Source organism: Zonotrichia albicollis, chromosome 3 (genome assembly GCF_047830755.1).
Source record: "Zonotrichia albicollis isolate bZonAlb1 chromosome 3, bZonAlb1.hap1, whole genome shotgun sequence".
In the NCBI taxonomy this organism is placed as follows: domain Eukaryota; kingdom Metazoa; phylum Chordata; class Aves; order Passeriformes; family Passerellidae; genus Zonotrichia; species Zonotrichia albicollis.
Genome location: NC_133821.1, coordinates 62,442,411 through 62,466,450, shown reverse-complemented (window position 1 = coordinate 62,466,450; position 24,040 = coordinate 62,442,411). Strand labels below are relative to the sequence as shown.

Here is a 24,040-nt window from a genome sequence, read left to right as displayed (position 1 = left end):
TCACTTTCATGTCATTACATTGAAACATAATTGATATTATAACTTATATGAGGCTTAAAAAGTCATGGAATATCAAAATGCATTGAGTAGTTTTAGATATGTGCTTGAGAAGGTATAAATACAACACTTTCCAGATCACATCCACAAGAGCCGCTTAATGGTCAGTACAGTAGGAGGAAAAAAGCCACGGCCTAAGGGGATGAGAGACTTAATGTCAGTTAAGAACATTTCATGCAGCATATACATGTACACGTCCCCAAGAGAATTGCAAGAGGATAAAAGGATGAAGAAATAATAGGTATCCCAGTGGGTCTTTTATAGTAGCTTCTCAATTTAATCTAGTCAGCTTCTTACAGAAGAGGAAATATTTCAGAATATATATTTTATTAAAGAAATTTCTTCTCTAATCCAAAGGAAAATTTTCTCTAATTTGTTTAGTATTCCAAATGATTTATGAAATGTTTTTTGCACACAATGATGGGTCTGAAATGACTTCTGAGATTTGTTGCATAAGTATGCAAACGATATTGATTGGAGAGAGCTCTGTACTTCAGTGAGCGTCAATTGAAAGATCAGATACCCTACTTAAATTTAGCAATCTGTTCAGTTTAATATTACTATCTACTGATTATTCAAGGGAGTGAGATAACAGAGTAAATTTACCTGCATACCTTGCTATTAATACAGTGAGTGCTTTGTGTCTATAAGCCTAATTATTGCCAGGTGTTTTATGTGAGCATTATTTTCTATCACATCTAAAACAAATAAATACATTTGAGATTTTATAAAATTATCAATTTATCTTACAGGAATGTTTTACTTAGGACAATGCAGGACAGTATTTTAACATGTTCCTAATTTTATTTCTAATACAAACAGCACAGAAACACTTGTTTATCTTTAAGAACATAAATAAAATCCATTGAGTTTGTTGCATTATGTATCCTAAGTAAAAACTATTTTCTCAGGAAAATTAAAATTATGTTTAGCCAGCTTTTCACATAAAATTGCACTATAAATCAGAATATTTGACTATTTTTAAATCTTCATATAGAATCCCTTTCACAGGTTACCCAATTGAGTGTAATCGTAGACACTCCCGTAGAATTTTAAATTCCTTATCATCAAAAGTATTTATTAAAGGTATTATTAAAATAATGCAACAGTCTTTACTTAAACATCCTGATCCTAAACTACCCAAATTACCTGCTAGGCCATTTCTGAATGGAAAAACTTTACCTGGATTTCTCCAAATAAGACCTTCTGGAAACCGTTTGTGCTTTATAATTCTTGAGTGGTTCAGAATGACGGAGTTGCACTTTAGTGCACTATCATACACAACTTAATGATCTAAATGTTTCCCCTTTACAACACGGCTTCCTGTACCCTGATATCTAAAAACTTCATATGGTGCATGATCCTTGGACTGTCTAAAATGAAGGAAAGATTACTATGCCTTGCAGGCTGAAGAAATGTCAACATATTCCTTTTATTTCCCATCTGTTCATTATTTTCCCATATAGTGTCTTCTAAATAAGAAGTTTAAAGTTTTCTGTGCCCTGGTATTTGTTCTCTAACTAAATGATATATATGTTCTTTTACCCCGGAAAGAAATGTGAATATATTTTGAATTATGTAACCCAAGGCTCATAATCAGGCAGCTCTTCCTTACTGAGGCCTGTGGCAATGTAACTTAAGCTAGGTAAATGACATAAAATGTGACACTGAACTTCATTTATTCCACTTCTATTTGCCTATGACATTTATTCTTGTATACCCAGAAACCTATTGACTTATTACCTTCTCCTTAATTTGCTGTACATGACTATGACATTAATCTGCATTTGTTACTTCTTTACTGGCTGGGAAAACAAAATGACATAAGAAACTTCTTTCTCCTTTCTGCCAAGAGGTCACTGATTTTGCCCTTTTTGTATATTCAGTTTTGAGCATTGCCTAACCTTTTTGGGACTTGCAATTTACTTGTTGATTTACCAGATTAAGCAGAACCTATAGACTATCTTGATCTCTGCATAGAAATAGTTATCTAAAAGCAATACCTTCACAGTGGCTGAGACAACCTGGGTACTGCACAGGTACATGCAGGCCTCATCTGTGAGGCCATTAAAAAGTCGGTCTTGTTTAAAAAATATATTTGGTATTCACTGTAAGAAACCACATATAAAATCCTTGGACTGAATAAGGGAAAAGGATAAGTAAGAAATGTCCCTGAGCTGCAGACTAATCCTCATACAGCCCAGTGCACTGCCTCCAGTAACAGCAGAAACACGAGAAGCCTGATAACTTTCTGCAGTCTATTCCCCACATGGCTCTTCTCAGTGTGGGTAATGGTTTAATTAATATTGACAGTGGGTACACTTCTGCCCAGTATTAAAAAACTAAAGGGCAACTTTGTGAGAGATGACTATTTATGACTAACCCACTAGAGAGGTGGGAGTACTACTGGTACTGCCAGTAGTGGAGTTGGAGTTTCCTCCAACCTCTCTAGCCAGTGTCAGTTCAAGAAATTCACTGTGTGAAGGACTACAGTCACTGTCTTTAAACAAAAGCCTTACTGGTTTCAAGTTCCCATAGGTCTAGGATTGTTTATTCAGTTTATGTATTGCCTAAATGGTTTCAGGAACCTCAGTCATAACCTTCCTTGGCCTTCTCTTCTTAAAATGAAATGTCCCAGCCTTTAAGTGTTTCTGCAAAAGGCAACTATCTTGAACATTTTACTTGTTTTTCTCCATACTTCTTTGGAGTATGGAGCTACACCTTTCCCCATATGTGAAGACAAAACTACACACAATACCTAAGATATGGGCATATCAGTTTTCCAACACTCTGCTATCCTCTTATTCTCTCTCTGTTCCCAAGCTAAATCTCATTAACTTTTCTAAAAAGTTTTTGTTTGACTTTGAGACTTCAGAGAAATGTCAGAGGTCCCTTTCTGAGTTTTAAGTGCCAATTCTTTGTTTAGCATCATGTCAGCATGGTTCATGTTATATTTTTCTAGATGCATTTCTTCAGACTGAACTCAACCTGCTGACTTTTGGTCTGCTCAGTTTTATTTTGGATATTCTTGCCATTGAAGCCATTGGTATTGAAGGCAAATGACACTGATTGTCAACAGAGAGAATTCATCCACAAGCTTGCAGGTTTCACTATCCATTGCCCTTGCTGGAGCAGATTCTGAAATGTGCCATTATTAAGGCCTATCATAGATTCCTCTTCTTTAAAAATCTTTCCTCCAATCCCATGGCAACAAAAATTTGTAACTAGACTTTGGCCTGGAGCCTGATCAATGACATTTTTAAAACAGTGCGTGTTATGCCCATTTGATCCCATTTATCCTTATTATTACTGAAAACAAATCCAGAAGCCATGTAACTTCTTCTGAACGGGTTGTTTTCATTCATACTCATATACGCAGTTTTAACAGAAATGGAAATCAGGCTCACTGGTTTGTCATCCCCAAGATCATCTCTAAAGCCCTTCTAACAGATGGCAGATTCAACAGCTGTCCTAGTCCTTTAGTTCAGAGTCCATTTGTAATGACATTTTACATCCCTTAGCCAGAAGTTTGGGAATTTCATATTCAGAGCTCTTGGTTTTATGCCATCTGGTCCCAGTGACCTTCCTAACCTCCCTGACTGGTCTAATATTTCCTGTTCATTTACTTCAAATTTATTCATATCTTATAGACAATCTGCTATCTAGAAATCTACAAATGCATCAGGTGTGAGAGTCAGAGCACTAAATGCCTATGCAAAGATTTCACTGAGTTTCTCTGCAATGTCTTTGCCAACTCTGCATGTCCCTTCTATGCCCTTGCCATGAAGCAGTAAAAATTAAATCCTTGATGATCCTCACCTTATGAATTATCCATCTTTGTCAAAGATAAAAATTGTCCCAGTTGTTAAGTAGAGTAAATTTTAAAGTTTGTGAACATAACCCTAATGTATGAGCATGATGTGATCTTAGTCCTAAAGAGAAGTTCTGAATAAAGTTCTAAGGAACATTAGAACATGGAACCTAAAACATAATTTGCTATTAGGCACTATTTTCACAATCTGATAATTTAAAAATATTTAAAGACTTTCATAACCTTCAGAAAAACCATAGGGCTGAGATTGTACGCTGCAAAATACATGGAGTTCGCTTCCACAAAAGATTTATCCAGGAGAATCAAAGGGCAAAGGTGTAAGACATAAAGTAGATACCACTTCAACGAAGATTACAGCAGCTTCATCCCTTTCTTAATGGCTTTGGAAAAATTAAGTTCTTATTTTTGGAAAGTAAGCCTTCCAAAGAGATAAACAACAGTTTGTGTGCTGCTCTGTGTGTGCTGCTCCTAGAAAGCAAAGATTTTTCAGTTTCTGTACTTCCTGCAGACTAGATTTTAGGGAAACAATGGAATATACAGGAGTGTAAATCAAAAGCACTCACCAACCAAAGAAGAAAGAGAGATTATCAATTTCCTTTGGTAATTAAAGTGATAAGAGGAAATCTATGTTATTTGTCCAGAACTACTTAAGCTATTAAAAGAAGATTTAGTTCTCACATAATGCGTTTCTGTTTTAAAACATTTACAAACACAAAGCTGTAAAAATTCTGAATGATATCTAAACCTGCACAGGGAATAGTTTAAGGTTTAGATGCCTCTTTTTGTGTACTTCAGACTATATTTTGGAGGCATGAGAGTGTTTGGGGAGTGATGAGAGAGTCAGAAATTCTTCACCTCAAATGGGTGTTTGAATTAGAATTTGGGAGCCCTAACTCCCACAGCTGTGCTCTGCTCATAACAACCTTTTATAAGTTTGGCTCAAAAGTCTTCAGGTCTGAGTTAATTTTGTTCATGGAAGAACATATTTCTCTCTGAGAATAACTACCTTTTTCAAACCAAAAAAAGTTGCTATTATTGGTTTATTTATTGTGAAGGCCCATCAGACTCATTAAACATTTAATATGCATTATTTATGTTCATTTTCAAAGAGAATTTTCAGTTAGATGTTTAAACTTGGGACATATATCCAGGAAAAAATGTTCATTAACTCATTACATGCAGTAAGAGTGAGATCAACCCTCAGAAATATGTAATAAAAACAGATGACTAGTTTGACAGAAGTTTGAAATGTTTTCTTCTGCAAAATATTTTTGTATAACCTCAAGTAGACCGAATGTAGTAGAAAATGCTTATACACAAACAACTGAATGCTTCCAACTTCATGTACGCCATTAGTTCTAGTAGCCTCAACATTTCTACCTGATGTGAGCAGTTTTAAACAGATTCAGTTGATGTGTAAAGACCAAATACTGGTCTTCTTCTCACAGAGCATATGTTTCCACTATTCTTGATATTTCTTAAGAAGTTGCTTCTTAAAAGATACATGGAGATTTTTTATTAGCACATTGATTTTACTTAATGGCAGCACACAAAACAAAACTTTGGCCATCATCACTCCTTAACTGAAAAGACAGAAATCACATTACCTTTATAACAGTCCATTAATTCACATCTGCACAAACAACTGACTGGAGTGGAATACTGAGGTAATATTTTGTATAGCTCTATTAAACTCCCTTCTCAAAGTTTGGGTTAACTCTTTGCTGGAGCAGAGAGCACACTTGTCTTTTCTGAGACATTAAGCGCAATTAAACTGCATGTAGTAACTTAAAACCTGAAACTAGGTACTGACTACATTTCACACAAGAAAGTGCAATTTCTATACTCAAAATATCATGAAACTGTCTAAACATTGCCTGAAAAACGACTGAAAGCTTAAACAGAAATATAAACACCACATTTACTGATAGCACCTCTTCAGCTTAACAGTTATGTGAATTTATGTTATATATGTTACACATATATTTCCACGTGAGGTTTTTACACAACCCCTTCATGTTTTATCTTTAGCAAACATATACATTTAGCAAACTCAATACATTTACCTTTCAAATTGTCTATTCAAAGACAATTTCATGTTATTTTTTGACCGAGACACTAAAGATTTGAGAAAATGTAGTAGTGTCTGTTCTTTCTGAGAGCTAGACCTGAACCCTGCAAACAAAACAACTTGCAATCTTCTCCCCATGAGTCTTTGAACATGCAGGTCCCATCCCAATAAAGTATAGATGAGGGGGTTTTGGTGAAATATGAGTACCACTACCTTCATCCAAGGTGGTACAGACAGAGCTTCAGTATATGAAATAATAATCTCTGGAGCTCCCTAAAACTATCACTCTGCATGTCATTAAAAAAAATAAATTCCACTGTATATAAGTTTACCTCACTGACTTCTCATTCTTTCTGCTCTCCATCTCTGAGAAAAAAAAAAAAAAGAAAAAAAAACACAAAAAAACGACAGCTTGAATTTCATTAGTAAGTCTGTTAAGCTCTTTAATCCCTGAAACCAGTGGAAGTTTTCCCCCTGACCTGCCAATAGGACCCATAAAATATACTGAGAAAAGTTTCCCTAAAAAATAAAGTTGAAATAACATACAAAACTGAGGAATTTGTGCAAAAAATCTTATTAATGGATGGGACTCAGCACTTGCTTATCTTTCAGACATCCTTGACTTTAAATCCAGCATTTGAACTACTCACAACTTGAAGCCTTAAGGTTTGACTTTCCAGATTATGAGAACTATAATGTGAGTAAGGTCAATATACTGCACATGAAGTGTAGCAATGAAAACCGTAGTTGTACATGGAGTGAATTATATTCTATATGATGCAAACCAAAACTAGTTGATCAAAGATGAATCCTACTTGAATGGGAAGACTCTAGTACAGGGTGTTCACTCTACCGAAAAAAAATTAATTTTGTTTAAATTGCCTTTGTGAATGAGAAGGAGAAAAAATACATTTGGGGAATGGGAAATAGAGAGAGTAGAGTAAAATCAGTCAATCCTGGATTTAGAACAGTTGTAATAATTTAAGCAGAATTCAAAGGAATGCCCATAAAAACAGGGAACAGAGTAGGAGAGCAGAACAAAAATAAATGGAAATTTTTGAGAATATTGAGGAAAAAAGGAACTAACTTCACAGTGTACGAAGGGAGTATCCATGCTTCAGTAGTGAAATCAGAGGGACAAAGACTCTGGGACATACATTGGTCATTTTGATGCAAACAAAACATCCATGCAACCCAGAACGTTGCCAACAGCAGTGACCATAAACAGATACAATGTGAAATGCAACAACACAATAAATTATACTTTCACAGCTATTTTCAGCTATAGGGATTTCCAGATTCTAATGTGATTTATCTGTTTAGTGACACTCAATACATCTCTCTTTCAATTAGTTGTCCAGTTTCTCCTGTGACACATGTAAAATTTCTGTATCTCAAACATTTATTGCAAAGGAAAATTCCATAGTGCTGTTTGTGACCCTGTCCTCTAGCAGTTTCATTTTATGGTCTTTTTTATTAAATTGGAAGAAATTGAGATGCAGAAGTTCATACCTTAACATTTGTGTTTCTTCTACTCTGCTTTTTTCACAACTTAAACAAAAGAATGCTGCTATAGAATCTGCCCAAGATGAGTACAGAACTGAAAAGTTAGCACAGCATTAATATTTCTCTTATATATGGGGAAAGCACAATGTCATATTTAAACCCCAAAGATTTATAAGTAGCATATGCCCTGTACAACCCTGACAATGTAGATATCATCAACCAAAGTCCTTCTACATTTGAAGCACCAGCTGACAAAAAGGCAACCTAGAAAAGTGGTCAGAACTTTTTGCTCTCACAACCACCAGTTAGAGGTCTACAAATAGTAATGTGGCAAGGGATGTCAGGTAGTCAGCATCAACACTTTCAGTGACAGTGCGAAATTAATTTACAAATTAATAACTTTATAAAGTTAAAAAGTAGGAAGAAATTATGTGGCCCTAAAAGATAATAGTGTTTGCTCAGAATACACAGGACAGGCGGAGAATGACAAGATGATATTCACCATTCTCATCATTGCTATTATTATTATACAATTCCACCCATAATTCAGTCTGAAAGTGTCCTTGTTAAAGCAGCTGTGGCCTGAAGGATAAACAACAGTACAAGTAGTCACCATTAGGGAAAGAAGGAACTCAACAAACAAAGCCTCATGATTTGCTATCAAGGTTGTCTTGTTTTCAGATGACCTCCCTTCTTCTGAATTCCCCTTGGTAAAGGTTATTTGCAAATGCCTATTAAACACTGCTTCTTAACATTCTCTCTGTGCCTTGTCATTGTAGCACAAAACAAATGAATAAGCCTTCAAGCTGATTGTTTTATTTCATCTTTTTCCAGATTTCATGGGGATATCAGAAAGACTTGACACTGTCTTGAACTCTTCACCTCAGAATCCGACATGTATTGTGTTTCATATACCCTCTTGGGATTCATGTCCTCTAGTTAATCTTCAGCATGCAAGAAAGCTAAATGGAATGAGATTTTTCAGCTAAGAAATATACCTGAAGACAAAATTTTATGGTTTCACCCTGTTTAGTTTATAGATATCAATTTTTGTTTTCTGTAGTGCATTCAGTTATAATATTCATTACACTATTGATCACTAATTAAGCATGTTGTACACAGTGTCCTATCTGATGATATATTAAAAAACACCCAGTCCAATAAGAAATATTCGTGAACAATTGAAATTCAACCATAAAAGAAATATGTGCAAAACACTTACGCAAAGCATCATATAAAAATGGTATACAATAGCAACAACAAAAAAAATTAACAGGTAGATAAGCCTGAAAGACACTGTGTGATGAAGTAACTGCTGGATAGAGATGTCAAGAAAAACCCTAACATAACAGGAGGAAAAAGCATGGGATCATTCATTATCATTCATGGATAAGAAATTCCAGGTGGAATCATCACAAGAATCCAACAAAGAGTATCTCCAAAAATGGAAATAGACAATGGAAATTTCAAAACACCTGCAAATATTTTTGTGATCTATATTCTGTCTTCTCTACATACACCCTACTTTCATATTGCTCTTCTTGCTAAAATAAATGAAATTGGAGAGGAATAAATAGTTCTACATCTTAGGTGTTCTATATGGACTATTTCATTCACTGCACATCCTTCAAAAAGACTTGGAGTTGAATGCTTATAATTACCTACATTTCCATTGCAAGGTAAGACTTCTGCTGTACAAAACTTTCTCCCTGTTATGAATTGAATGCTTTGCTTGCACTACACCTTTTGCACATTTGATCAACAAATATAAGACTTCATTAAATCTCAAAGAGCTTAAGCTAATACAGAAGGAGTTTATTTTTCTAGGCATGGCTTGCATTATAACTACCTGCAGTTCATTTTAGACCTGAAGTTTTTTTTGCCTGGAAAAGAAAGGAATGTGCTTATCTTTAATATATGATCATTAAATAAACATCTTTCATGCAAGAGATTTGTTATATTAAAGAGTATTAAAATTATATCAGCCAGCTCTTTTATTTTGAAAGACTGCATACAAGTGATGAAATACAGTAATACTGATGTAGAGAGGTATAAATAATAAGAACAGCTTCTCTCTCTCTCTCTCTCTCTCCTCTCTAAAATAATAGAAAAACTCTATTATTTTACATGCTATCCTGACAGTCCTCCCTGGGATATAAAATTACTCCAGTTCATAGCTGACTTTGGGTAAGATATTTTGAGTTTCTACCATGAGTATGCAACCCCATCTAATTTTGCATGAGACCTGAATATCAACCTCTTTTTTCAATCCTAGATCAATCAGGGAGCCCCAAATGTCCCATTTTTCCAGTGAGTCTCACATTGTTAATGAAGAGAGAAAATGTAACTAAGCTTTTCTAACTGCCAGCAACAACCAGTGACATGAACAAGATTTGTCAGCTAACAAATCTATAGTTCACTAAGGACTATTAAGATTCTCCTTGGGCCCAACAGTGCTTAAATTTTGCGAAAATGCAAAGTATTCCTCTTGTACCCTCAGAATAAATCTGCCAGAAAAGCATATCATATGGGTTCTGGATGTTTAGAACTATTAATTTCAAGCAAATTGGATGCACAAATTAACTGTACTCTCCACCAACCCTGCACCATGTTCTGACCTGACCACCCTTGAGTCTAAGTCTTCCCACTCAAAAATGGGAAAGAAAACTCTTGGGATGAGCTGTTATGTCTGTGAAGGCAGGCAGAGAAGAACTTCTGTATAAAACTTTTCCCCACAAATAGCAAAAAAGGTAAGGCAACAACATAAAGGAGCAATCTCAGAAAAAAGAATTTTTAATAGATCCAGAGTGAAACCATGGAAGGCATTGGTCCTCCACACCAGATCTAGCAACACTCTGTTACACACTGGTTTTTTTATCTTAGGATTTTGCTAAGGCTCAAGATCCCTGCTAATGGAGCATTTGTCCTGCATCAATATGCAGTTATTATCAGAAAAGTATTGCCCTAGATCTAATGCTAAGAAATATTTGAAGAGTCAGGGCTCATCTGTGTTCAAAAGAATGTGTTACACGTAATAAGTTTTTCTGAAGAGCTCAGATAAGGTATTGCTTCTGGTTTTTTGGGAGGGTTTTGTGGGTTTTGTTGTTGTTATTGTTTACTAAAAAAAGGTTTAACAACATGAGTTCATCTGAGTTGTATGAAATCTGTTGCGTTCAATTCCAACAGTTAAACAACAACCAAGCTTTAGTTCATATCCTGTTCCTGCGCAAAATTCATTTGCATGCAGTTTCTCCCTTCGCACAGGTTTTGTTCCATGGAAGCCCTTATTTCTACTGGTTTCAGTCAAGCAACTCTAGATTACTCAGCCAGAGAAACAGGTTTTCCGACAGTTCTATAAATCTCTGATGCTCCTCTGAAGCTTCTGCCAACAGGTGGTAAACTGCTAGCATTCATTGCAAACAATTTTACAGCACGGGCATCAGGATGCTACACTAACATTTAGTGCAAAACAAATGGACTTGCAAAATTCCTGAGACCACACAGTAGGTTTATTCCAGCCATGAAGCAGCTATCAGATGGCAACAATTTTGTCACCACTAGTACAGAACATAATGGAATATGTGTCCTGGAGCTGAAAAGCTCCATAACTCATTAACTATCCCATGAGTCATGCCTGTCACCACTAGCTTTAATTTCCTTGCTTTCACTGGTTGTCAGGGCTATCTGACTATATCTCTTTCGTGTTTAATCAGCAGTACCAATGCTTTTGATGAGATTACGTTGCTAACCTGGTGCTCTAGGAAGCCACAAACATAGATCTGTTTATACAGGAACAAATTAAGTACAGCTCTTTACTTTGAGACAGAAAAAATAACTAGTCTTATGAAACATAACATCTTTAGCAGAAATGCTTTGGAGAGCTAGATTATCAAATGTAACAGTTCAGTGGTTCAATTCATACCTGACAGGCTTCAAAGAATATATATGCAAATTGATCTCCCAGCTGCAAGGGTAATTAACATGGGCTGCTGCAGGGGGCTCTTCTTCCACCCATTCTGTTTCATTATTATTTTAGTGACTTTACATTTTTCTCAACCCACTGTCTTTTGGTATGGAAATAAATTTATCTTCCTCCTTTATGTAAACTTCATTACACCACAATCAGCAGGGAGTCTAGCCTGCTGGAAGTGAGAGCGTTTGAAAACCAATATAGCCTGACATAAAGCTTAGCTCTGTACAAATACTTTTGTTGTTGATATTCTTATGTGCATTTTTGTGGTTTTTCCCAGTACACTTCTTGTACTGTTAGAAGGGACTAGAATAAGCCTGATTCATCTCTTGCACTTAAACCAGTTTAACAACACTGAGACAGAGCTAGCAAAGGATGAGGGAAGACAAAGAATCTTGGAAGATGCTGTTTAATTCATCTTTTCTTAGGGCATTAAAATCATATTTGTACTCAAGCCAGCACATTTCTTCTCCCTCCCAAAGCAGGAAGAATACAGCCCTAAGGGTAGACCACTTCATGCAGTATTAGTACTGCTAGCCATGTACTGGGTCATGAATGGAAGTACGTGGTTCTGTTTCCACAGAGATGTGCCCTCTGAATTATATATTGTTAAATGTTCTCCATATGGTTATGAGAAACACCAAAACTATTTTCCCATTATACATTAAGAGTGAAACTTACAGAGAAACAATCACATCACACGTCTGGGAAAACTATAGGCATAAAAACATTACTGCCTTTGGATACCTTTCATAACTAGAAACTTCTGTATGAAGCCATTTCTACAAATTATGAAGGAAAATCGTATGTTAAACCATTTTAAGCAAATGTTTATGAGTAGCTATAAAGCAACAGGTATATCTATAATTCATAAGTGGCTAAACTTTTTTTTACAGAGGGCCACTCAAGTAAATTGATTTACTACAAAGGTAATGTAATCCATCCCAGAGCATGTTTCCATGTTTTCATCTTTTATCAAAGTTTGATAATGCTTTTTTCCACAGAAGCCTTTACAATCTTGGAAGAACAGTGTGTTTGTGAATGCATGCATAAACACACATCTATGTTTGCATAAACACACATCTATGTTAAATAAGGTTGGGGAAATCCTGTCAATGGTTGTACTATTATGTTAAGCATTCAGTCAGTTTCCTCATTGAATCAGTGTCAGCTACACAGAAAAACTTCAGTCTGTGTGTTACTAGATCTATCTAGGCCAGTGCCCTGGAGGGCCAGGTCATGCCCTGTATTTATTCTCATCTGATGCCAGAGTGCTAAACAACTAGAGGAGCTCTTCTGCTGCCTACACACCACTGCATACCCAATACTTAACCAAGGTTAATTGTATGTATGCCAAGAGGGCTCTGGTGGGAGTGGGAACAGAACCGCTACTGCAGGGCTGGATGAGGCCAGCCCCAAGCCTGGGTATTCATCCCACATCTTTCCATAAAGTTCGTAAGTGAACTATGAGATGGAAAAAAGAAAAATATGAAAGAAGGGGGGAGAGAGAGAGAGAGCATGTGTGTGCTAGCTGTTTGAATCAATTTAATATTTATGAAGATATATTGTTTTAAGCATTAACAGATGGGATTTTTCAGAAGTGCTTTATAGAATTAGATATCCATTTTCCCTTGAATTTTATTGCTGGTTGGGAGTTTATCTTTTTTAGCTTCCTTAGAATAAGCCAACCTGCATTTTGGTCTGAAAAAGGAGGCTTCATAAATTACATGTTGCCAGTATGGCGAATTGCACTGCATTTATGAAGCAATTTCTGGCAGATTAGCTGATGTGCATCACCACAGATTCACGTTCAAGTGATTTGGACATGGCCCATAATGAATAAGGCATTCCCAGCAACAGAACACTGATTTTGCATTATTATAAACCAGGGGTTGACAGCAGAATACCGATTTTGCATTATTATAAACTGAGGACTGAAAGTTACTGCTGCCTGGCAAGCGTTCAGCAATCATTTGTTGGCAGTCTCAGTTGAAAGGCCAAGGACTGGGAGAGCAGGGAATCTGAACACACATCTTTCTGTATTAAATTCTCTCCAGCCAGTGTTGAGAAATTAAATACTTCAGCACCCAGAGAAGGGGCTGAGGGTTAAGCTTCCCATCATCAGTCCTGCATTGGGGAAGAACAAAATTTGAATGTTCAGAGTGGACAAACTTCCAAATCCTACAAAAATCAGGCTTTAAAATAATTATAGAGAAAATGGCAGACCTGTAATAAAAGCCTGAAATGCTGACACAATAAGCAAACAGTCACAAGCAGGGAGCAGGGACTGATTTTTTTTCACCTCTTTCCAGTTCTGCTGTAGAGCTGAAAAGAGTGAAGTGGCCAACAAAAATTCTGCTTCTGTAATTTTCCACTGTGTCTGCAGAATGGTTCTTTAAATGTCACTTGACCTTGAATGCAAAAATAATCTGTCCTTTATCTGTTGTGTCTTTTCATGGCCTGGCTTAGAGCATCAAATTTACATCCTGCCTTACTGTGGAGCTTCTTGCAATGAATTGGAGCTAGTACCTGTGCTCCAGAAATGCATTCCTCTTCAGCGTATGAAATTGAGGAAGGTAGATGCCTTTTGTCCATCACTTGCCATTTGACTCTGACCTATGGGCACCACCACCCTGTATTAGATCTGGCCCAAAAACCCACCCCTCCCTTCTACTCAAGGCCTGTGTTTTACAGGGCTTTTGAAAACTGAAAACCTCAAGTCATTCTTATGCAATAACAAGCATTTCTTCATTATGGGTCTGTGGAAAACATCACTGCCCTTCTACATCCCCACCAGCAGCAGTTTAAATGAAAATGGCCCAGAACAGTTGAGGCCACTGAATTATTTTGCCCGTTTTCAAAAGGCCCCTCAAGCATCATGCAGAGTGCACTGACTCTCCCAATTGGACACTGAGTTGTGCAAAACTTAGGATGGCAGCCATCCCATGTCCTCTCAGCAGCATATAGTGTGCTGCACAGCAGAAGCCACTGGGGTTTTTTGGAGCAAGACCTGCTATTCTGGGATTCTTTTTGTCAAGTCACGAAGGCAGGAGAAATAAATGTCCTCAACATCTACAAGGGGCCACCAAACTGCAGATCTGAAGAAAAACTTCTGATTAGACACTCTCCAGCTGATGCTGGATCAGTGTCGGCAGAAAGAGCAGCGAGCTGCACTATGCCCAGCATGTGCAGAATGGAGACAAATACATTGGAGAAATTGCAATTTACCAAGGGAGAAAAACTGATAAATTCCACTCTCTTACTTTGATTCATAGTCTCAGGACCTGGTAAAGATATCAGGACATTAGAGACACATCCCTATTGTGCCTCTCAATGCAGTTCTGGAAGGAATCATTCTGAAGTAAGGAAACTGCTGCCAGGGTCATCCCAACTCATATGGTCAATAACAATTTCATGGCAGTCCAATCATTAAGGTCCATATCCCCTTGTACAGACCTATCCTCAGCTCTATCCTCAGTTTGGCCTCCTCTTCAAGCAGAAAGTTTATTTATGCCTCATCAAAGCCACCTTTTTAAGCAGATATTTACCTTCACTACTGTACCATGAAGTACGTCTAGGCATGGCTAAGAGCCCCAGTGAACTGGCACTATTCTGGACAATATAAAGCTCAAAGGAATTTTTGTAAGGCCTTCACTGACTTGGAAAGTATCAGATATGGGTCACTCTAGAGTTATATTTCACTCACTCATTTCAAATGCTTTAAATGAAAAAGTTCTCAAAAAGACCCAGCACCTGAACACTTTCAGGTTAGTCTATTTCCTGCAAGATAGGAATGTGTCTAAAATAATACTATCAAGTTATCAAGTGAGGGAAAAAAAGTACAAACATTTGAAATGCATACACTATTACTGTATCAAATTATTTTGTAAAATAAAAAGAAATATCTCTCTAACTTAGAAATATGCTGGACATTTAGTCAGTTTCATCAAATAGTTGATTCTGCCCCTGGAAAGTGATGATGCTTGATGGTATTTCTGAATCCGGTTGATCTAACCATGATACAAAGTGACAAGGAAATCTATTATTACTCCTGTGACTTAATTTTCTCCAGGTAGCTCAAAACTTCCTACAGCACTAGAAAGATGCTGTTGATTTCACCTTCCAGCCCAATGCCTGCAAAAAAGCAAAGTAGGAACATCACAAACATCATGTCCTCCGTGGCGGATCCTATTAACCCAACACAGAGCTGACAGCTTAAAGATTCCTGGGGACCCTTCACCTAAATGTTTTCAAAGACTGATAGAAAATGTGAAAGGAACTTTGCATCATTAAAAATGTTCCAGGCCCTTTGGCACACAGTCACATGTGCTGGGAGTGGTAAGTGAGGGAGTTTGCAATGTGATGCCTGCAGGTTGAAAAACCTGGCAGTGCTTCATGAGAGTCCTCCCCTTCCCAGTTAAGGTGCTCTTCACTGCCAAGCCTACACACAGAGCACTGGTAGTATTATGGACAAGTACAGGTCAGACAGATCTATAAAAATGTTCTTAATCCTTGATACTTGGAGAAGGCAGTGCAACACTAAAAAAAGGGCCACGCCTTTGATTTTTCTCAGATCTCCCGTCCCCAGCTGTTGCCAATAGCTGTACCTGACACACTGATAGCTGTTTATCACCTGGTGGAAGGCATGAGAGCCAATGAGGTGACACCACAGCAGGTGAGCCGGTCCAGTGTTTCCTGGGCTCCCTGGCAATTGGGTGTGGTTCAAGTTCCCATGCTGACTATTGCAAACTGTCACCCCTTGAGGATCAAAGCATTGAAGGATCTGCCCTTTTCCAAAACAACAAAATTAGTTTCTTTGAGTCTAGTCTTATTCCTTTAAAATGCAGCTTGGAAACTTGAGCACTGAAACTACAGAGAAAAGCAAAAACCAAGAAAAACAGCTAGATGATAATGAGAATTATGATATCCTGTAAAAAGAAATATATTTACAGGACTGGGCCAAAAGGATGGCTTGGAAAAACTCTGGAGAGCAGGGAAAGGGAAATAGAGATGAAGACAAGAGTGTGTTAGTAATTAGATTAGAACAATGAGTCTAACTATCATTTATTTGCTTTACTTGGTGTTTCAGTTCCCTGGATAGGAGGTTAAGAACATGTAGGAATAGCAGCTGTGGCATCATTTTCAACACAATCCCTGGGAAGCTTCCCAAAACACATATGGCCAAGCAATGTTAGGGGATGCTAAAATATCCTTCTCACAAGGTTTTTTGCAATCATAAAACAGAACCTGCATTTCTCAGATAGCCTGGGGCTAGTTCCAGACTCCTGGCATTGTGCTTTTCAGGTATTTCTTATCAAGTTCAGATATGCATACTATTCCTTCCTTACTTCCTACTTTTTGTCTGGAGATGCCTGCAGTTCAGTCATGAGAGTTTGTGAAGCTTAGTGATTCAGCTTTTAATTCCGAAGTTTTTGCATGAAGGATTAGGTCCTGTAAATATCCTGTGACATAGAAAAATACTGGAAAAAAAAAAAAAGTCTCTAAATTATGTGATCATTTAAACTTTGAATGGATTTTACTTTTAATTTCTAGTACTTGAACTCTTAAAACAAACCTCACATTGACATCTTATACAGCCTGACTTTCTTTCTAAACCCTATTTCTCTTTCCTACACCAACTTTTCTGCATTGGCACCACATTTCTTTGGCTGTGCTTGTTCACTTAGAGAAACATGGAGTCAGTCATTTTAAGCACCGGGCTCACACCAAGGTCCAGTGCCAGGTGACTTCCAGCCACAGGGCCAAAGTCAGAAAGGCTGGGATGGGCTGCCAAGTCCTCCTGGCAGCACCCCACTGCCCACCTTAGCCACCTCTAGTCTGTTGCTAGTGCTCATGCTTTGGTCCACTTCGAACAAAATGACATCTGTTATCTTAGACAGCACAAATACTGATACTCAGTAACCTTGTTCTTTTTGACTGTGGCAGGTGAATTCAGCTGGAAGATCAATGGGTAGACTCCTTTGGGAGAGGAAAGAGCTGGAGGTGATAATTTCGTGATCCAACACAACTAGATGAGGAGACAAGAATGAAAATGGCACTAATAGCTGTGGTGACAAAATCCAAAATTCAAATAAGCAAAAATTTTTCCTTTTCCTGGAAACAGCTGCTTTATCTAAGTGCTAAAACAGTAGGTAAGTGCACAAAGATCTTTGCATATTTGTATAAATGGCTTTTTAAATGACAATATTATGAGAAATTGAAAGCAAAAGCTTTATTATATACATCTATATTTCTATATAACTCAGTTAGTCAGTTGCTATTAATATTTTACAGGATCTGTCTTCCGGGATTATCATATTACTTACATGTACATTCATACCCATTTAAAGATAATTGAAAGTTGTGATTAATACAAAGGTATTTTTCTCTTTATGAAGAGGAGAATTTTTAAACATTTTATATTAGGATTTTATTTTTTAAAAGTTTTGGGAGGATTATATTAGAAGACTAATTTCCAAAAAAGCATTTCTGCAAGGTGTAGCTTTTTCAAAACACTTTCACTAAAGAGACAGAAAACTAGGCCTACCTCACTGTTTTTATTGCTTATAAAACATTCCAGGTACTTCTGGATATCCCAGGGAAGCATTAATAGCTTCTGTCAAGCTTAAATTTTGTCACCAATTCCTGCAATTTTCCAGTAGCAGGAAGCTGTGGACTTAATGTTAGAGAGTCTCTGGTTTTCAAGAATAAACATTTCTCCTCAAACCCTTTACAAAAATGTTATATAAAGTTGTGCTTTCCCTTACAGTGACAGAATATCCTTCCAGAGTCACAACAGCCTCCAGGAGATTATTCCCACAGGTAATTTACTCCTGTACATTCTGTGCTAGGAGGACCTTGCACACAACTCTGAAGTTGTATGCTGGTAAACGCTATCAGCTGCAGAACTAGTAGATGCAGAGAATGTTTGTAGATATGGAGCTTACAACCTTAGATGCAAAATCTTGATTTGACTGGAAGATCTACACTTAAAAAATAGCACTTACTTTTAGTGAAGGCTGAGTGGCTACATGGATAAATGATATCTGAGAGCACAACAGATTCCTGCGTGAGAGGAGGAGGAGGAGGAATACTTCCAGGACCTGCAATTTAGCCAATACCAATTCCTGCTACTATTTCCCAATTAGCCAAAAGAGGGGGCTAGTTCGTTCCTTTTTTCCATGATTTAAAAAAAAAAAATGTTACTACTTCCTGACCTTGGGTTATTGGAATATTTCTGACAGAGAATAAACTGGAATCTACTCTGGTGGCACGTTTATTAGCAGCAGATTGACTCACAGTTAGGACCTTTGCTTTCCATTTCTTCACAACACTTCCACCTGCATGACTGAGCTTCATAATGAAAGGCCTCCACCCAACAAGAGTACCCCACATCTCTGCTAGACCATTTAATGGCATCAAATTAACTGCATCCAGCAAAGAAGACCTCTTGGATGGTGCATCATTGGCAATGGGAATGTGCATTTTACTGTTCTTTGCCTATAGCCCAGCAGAGAACCGGGAGCAGAAAACTTGTTACGGAAGTTTCAGCATTAAACATCTTTGAGTTATTGCTGTGATTATACTAATTGCTCATCTTCCTAGTGGGAGGTTGCAGGAAGCTGTTTTGAAGTAATCAAGCTGAGATGCAGTCTTCTATTTATAAGAGGCCTAGAAATCTTACTCTCCCAAAGAGAGCATATAATTGAATCTCTAATAAAGAGCAGATACGATTTCTCTTTCTCTTCCTTGGAATCTCATACAAGAGTTTGTGACTTCATTCTTCCTCACTGTGAATGTTGTGGGTGAGGCTGCCTGACAATGCTACAGCAAGTGCTTGCCCTCTCCTTTGCCCAGGCTTTGATCTCACAGCAAAACCTCTGCACCTCTGTAGGAACTGCAGGATCATCTAATAGAGCTACATGGTGCCATATGAATGTACCTATCACCCAACTCCTAAGTATGAAAATAGTTTCCTATTTCCATCAATGTTTGTGGCCCAAAGCAGTTTAGTGCTGTGATATAAGAGTACAGCACCAGTTAAAAGGACTAGGTCCTGGCTGCCATGCAATCATAGCCCCAAGGAAGCTCTCCCCCTCAACTGATGGGAAAGGGTAACTTGGGTCAAGAACACTTTGATCTGTGCTGATCACAATAAGGACCAATGAACGTTTTTTCTCACGCAAGACCTTTCATAGCAAAAAAAAAAAAAAAAAAAAAAAAAAAAGACCAAAAGTCTTGTATTTACCTCAGACAAATGAAGGCAGAGACCAGCAACAGCATGATTTTAAGCAACATTTCTAACTGAACTATTGAGAACCTTTGTGTCATAAAGCCAGGGTAGCCTTCCTCAGAATAACAAGATGATTCTGCTGAGATGAGGTTAAATTTCATCACAGATTACTGGCAGGAGTTTGCTGTTGTGGATAATGTTGTTCTGTTTGGGGTTTTTTTCCTTATGACTACTGTTTCTTGGTAAAACTGGGCACGTAGTCTTAATAAGTTGTTCCAGGAAAGTCAAAACTACTTGATAGCAAAGGTTATGTTTTGCCCAATGCTTTCAACCAAAGAAAAAGAAAGTGGAAAATCTGAGTGAACTGTTCTGACATTTCTGAAGCACTTCATTTACAGGCACATGCAATAAATACAAAGGAAATAAAGAGCTAAATCCACACTGGTACTGAAGAAAGGAGCAGAAGTGACTTTTTTTCACAGTAGATTCACTAGTAAGGATTTTACGGAGGCTGAACAAAACTCAGATTAAAATCCCTCCTCAGCACAAGGGGATTTGAAAGCATGTGTTTTATCTCCCAAGGAAACATCTTACTCACAGATTGTTCTGTAAGGTACCCTGGGGTAGAGAAAATGCAAGAAAGACAAGATGCCTCTTCAGTCTATATTTGCCTTTAATATGAATATGGATTTATAGGAGGGGCTTTAAATATGAATTAAGATGGCTTAAGGATTTCGTTCTTTAAATTCTATATAAGAGCTTTCTTATCTAAACACTGGTATTTCTGGATGTAACCCCATCTTACTACATGTCTCCCAAAAATTGTACAACATCAACAGAACTATGGATAAAAACACAACCCAGACTAGCATCCATGTCAAGGCACTTTCCTGGCAGATGAGATATCATTTCAAGTCACCTTTGGCAAAAGGAGCTCAAGCGAGGTCTCCTGCACCGTGTATGAATGGCCCACAGCTGAACTTTTCAGGGAGAGGGATTGATGCCTGTGCAAGGCCTATTTTTAGATATCCACAGATACCGGATGCTGAGACACAAGAAAAGAGGGGTTTAGAGAGCAGAACTTAGCATGGGAAACTGGCAGGATTAGGGACTACCATTTGATTGTTTTATTAGATCGACTCATAGGAGTCAGAGGCCAGAGAGAAAAGATTGCTCTTGAAATGGGATTTGAAGACAGTCAGGAGGTCACCGAAGCAAACAGCAGAGTATCTGTTACAGAAGATGATATTCACAGGAGAAAGACCAGGAGAAAAAGGTTCAAAATTAAAAGTCCTCATCTCCCACTATACATCATCACAAATCAATACAAAACAAGTAATTCACAGAAAGAGGCAATTTTGTGTGTTTGTTTGCAAGCTCTGATGGATCTATTGGCTGGAATGCCTATTGTTCCTATCCTTGACATGACACACACAGCACAGGTATCATGATGTATATAAACCATGAAAAACTCCAGTGTGTTTCATTGCTATGAGAAATGAAGGGACTGGCTGCTTTTGACAGGCAGTGATGCTATTAGCTAGCCTTTTGCGTTGGTTGCTGAAGAAAATTCAGTCAACATATTTTAACCTTCTGAGCAATCCCGGCACACTGTGATCTTACCAAAGCAGCTGATAACAACAGAAGTACAAGCTCTGCGTCAGACAAACAGCAGCTGGGGGAAGGGAGCTCTGCTCTCATTCCTCCCCCACGCCAGCCCAGCTTGTAGATCAAGCTTGTCATCCCTTTCAAGGCAAAAGGCATTGACAACATCTTTCTTCCTCAAATAACAGAGAAGGAAGGGAGCTCACCACTGCACTGGATAACAGAGTGGCAAAAATACACTAAAGCAGTGGATGGCTGTAAGAGAGCACAGGGGGACAGCCCAAACCTACCTGATGCTGGGACTCCAGCATAGACCTTGCATTATAAACTGAATTAGGCTCTACTCCAAGACAAATCGTGAACTCTGCTGACTTAATTTCAGCTCCTCTCTGCAGCATTTCATTAGGAGTCGTAAAGGTTCCTTCTGAGCTCTTTCAAAGTAAGGAAACCCAAGTGGTCTCCAATTTCAATTGTGCACTGCGATGAAAGTAGGCTGTCTGGGAGGAAAAGGGGGGTAAACTGGCCAGCCCTTTGAGTTCAGTCTGGGACTCACATATGTAGGAGTGCAGGAATTCCTCAGCTTCGCATTTGGAAATGAGCCCGGGTCGGAAAGTAAAAATAGAAAAGTGTGTATGCGATTCTAAGAAGCTCAGCTGCAAGGAAGGGGGAAAAAAGTTTCCTGTAGACCTTGATTCAAACTTTTTCAGAAGTTTCAAGGACAAGGATGAAGCAGTTCCAGGGCTCCATTTCATTTTGGAAGTCATAATTCATTTTTCTGCACAGTGGAAAACTATTCAAAACCAAATGAAACTTTTTTTTAATCTTGTTTTATAATTTACTTTAAAAAAAAAAACACACAAAAAAAAAACAAACAAAACCAAACATTTGAGCAGAATATTCATACATAGTTTACATGGTTATTTTATGACAGGACCACATTTTACCTGTTAGCCTTTCAACACAAGAAAATGAGAAAATATCTGGTAAACGAAGAGAATTAACAATAGATAACACTGTTTCTTTAAGCTCCAGCCTTAGCAGAGAGCAGCTGTATCATTTCCCTCAGGGAATTCAGTTCTGCTTCCTTGCTCAGATCCCAGAATGGGTGAAACAGGTTTGCATGCGTACATGTATCAAAGAGAATTGAGCAGGATGCAGAAATTATCTATATATGTAAAGCTCATGCAAATTCCCTATAAGACCCTCCACCTTAAGAAGGTAAGTACAGAGGAAACCAAGGAGCAGGAACATGGGATTAAAATATCCATCTCTTGATCCTGTCTGCTTGGTTATGGATTGTGCAGTACTTAGCCAGCAATACCTGGCTGTACACATAACTCTGTGTGAGTGTGTGTATGCAGATACAGCTACACACAAAGGAGGCAGCTGCAGGTGGAGATACAAAGGACAGGACACCACTGCCTACTTTTATTTTTGTTTTTTCTTCTCAGTAAATAGCCTGGCTCTATTGCTGTTGCTAAAGAAAGAAGCACTAAACACAGCCCTGCTGTTCCTTCTTTCCCATTTCCCCATAAAGATGGACTTTTAAACCTTTCCCTGCCACTCCTTGCGTCTGGGCATGTCCTTATTCCTCCCATGACAGAGCATGCCAGGGCACACCCTGGAACATCACCCTGGGTAGAATAACACAATTTTGCCTACCAAGGGCAGCCTCAAGGTAGCTCTGCAGCAAGGTCTCCGTGGCATTCCCATGCCAGTAACCAGGGGCCAGCCTGATTTGTCCCTTTGGCTTCGGGGGCTTCTACACCCTACAGCCCCCAGGCTGGCACTACCCGTCCCACAGCATGGGACCAGCATGAGGACAAGATAACTGCAGGTGAGAGGGACAGAGGAGATCCCTTTGGAAGGCTCCTTCCCACCATTGGCAAACTCTACAGCATCCCTGGACAGCTGAGGAAAAGTTAGGCTTTCCTAGGACTTACTAAACCAGATAGGATAAGGTCATCTTCCTAGACCTTTTCTTTTTAGCTGTATTTTTATATCAACACACAAATGAGGAGGAAACATAACTGCAGAACCCCAGAGGAAGGATACATGCGTGGGAAAATGCATGCACTTTCAAAAATGTTAACAGCACTGTCAGTTCACTGGTGTCCATTTTGATCCAAGATTCCATTCTGTTCCTATTTCACAATTTTTTGGGGGACAGGGGGAGTATCAGTAATAAACAACTTTTACAATAAACAAGAGCACTCAAAATTTCAAAGAGATCACACATGAAACAGCAGAAATGTAAGAGCAGCTTTTCAGCAGTTCTATTTGCAGAATCAGAGCTTGAACAAATAAAAATACCAGCAATTTTATTGAATTATATTGCTCAGTTTCAGTTTTGTCTCCCAATTCAAACAGCCTAGTGATTGATATGTTATTTTAAATTTGTATATTGTGTCTGTAATTAATGTGTTTTGGAATGACCCTTGGAGAGAAAATCAATATTGGAATAAGAGACTTCCAGTGATTTGGATTTCTTAGTCTTCTAGCAGTAAGAATTTCTAGCATTAAGAATTTCTATTAAGAACAAAAATCATCCCAAAATATGAATAGTGACAGTTTCCACAATTCCTCACATCCTTGAATGTTCTTACAAAGTACTTCATGACTTTCAGACTCCTTGGAATGAAGGAAGATAGAGGCAGGAATCAGGTACACATTTTCCAAAACAAGTTTCCAACCTTGATCACCTCAAAGCCATGGGCTAAATGGCATACAAAGAAAATCTAAGAAGAACAAACTAGCTGAGAATAA

General features: G+C 38.0%; 1 long non-coding RNA gene across 4 annotated transcripts in view; it reads left to right on the top strand.

Moving 5' to 3' along the window:
• The window catches only part of LOC141728553 (uncharacterized), a 34,418-nt gene extending 13,541 nt beyond the window's left edge, over nucleotides 1-20,877 (top strand). For 2 of the 4 annotated variants that reach the window (XR_012579608.1, XR_012579610.1), the window contains 3 exons: nucleotides 8,301-9,145; nucleotides 17,383-17,588; nucleotides 18,206-20,876. This is a non-coding gene — a long non-coding RNA (uncharacterized LOC141728553). Of the gene's footprint in view, nucleotides 1-8,300; nucleotides 9,146-9,574; nucleotides 9,654-17,382; nucleotides 17,589-18,205 lie in introns of all 4 variants that reach the window. The other 2 variants (XR_012579611.1, XR_012579609.1) reach the window with 2 other exon arrangements.
• Nucleotides 20,878-24,040: the final 3,163 nt, after the last annotated feature.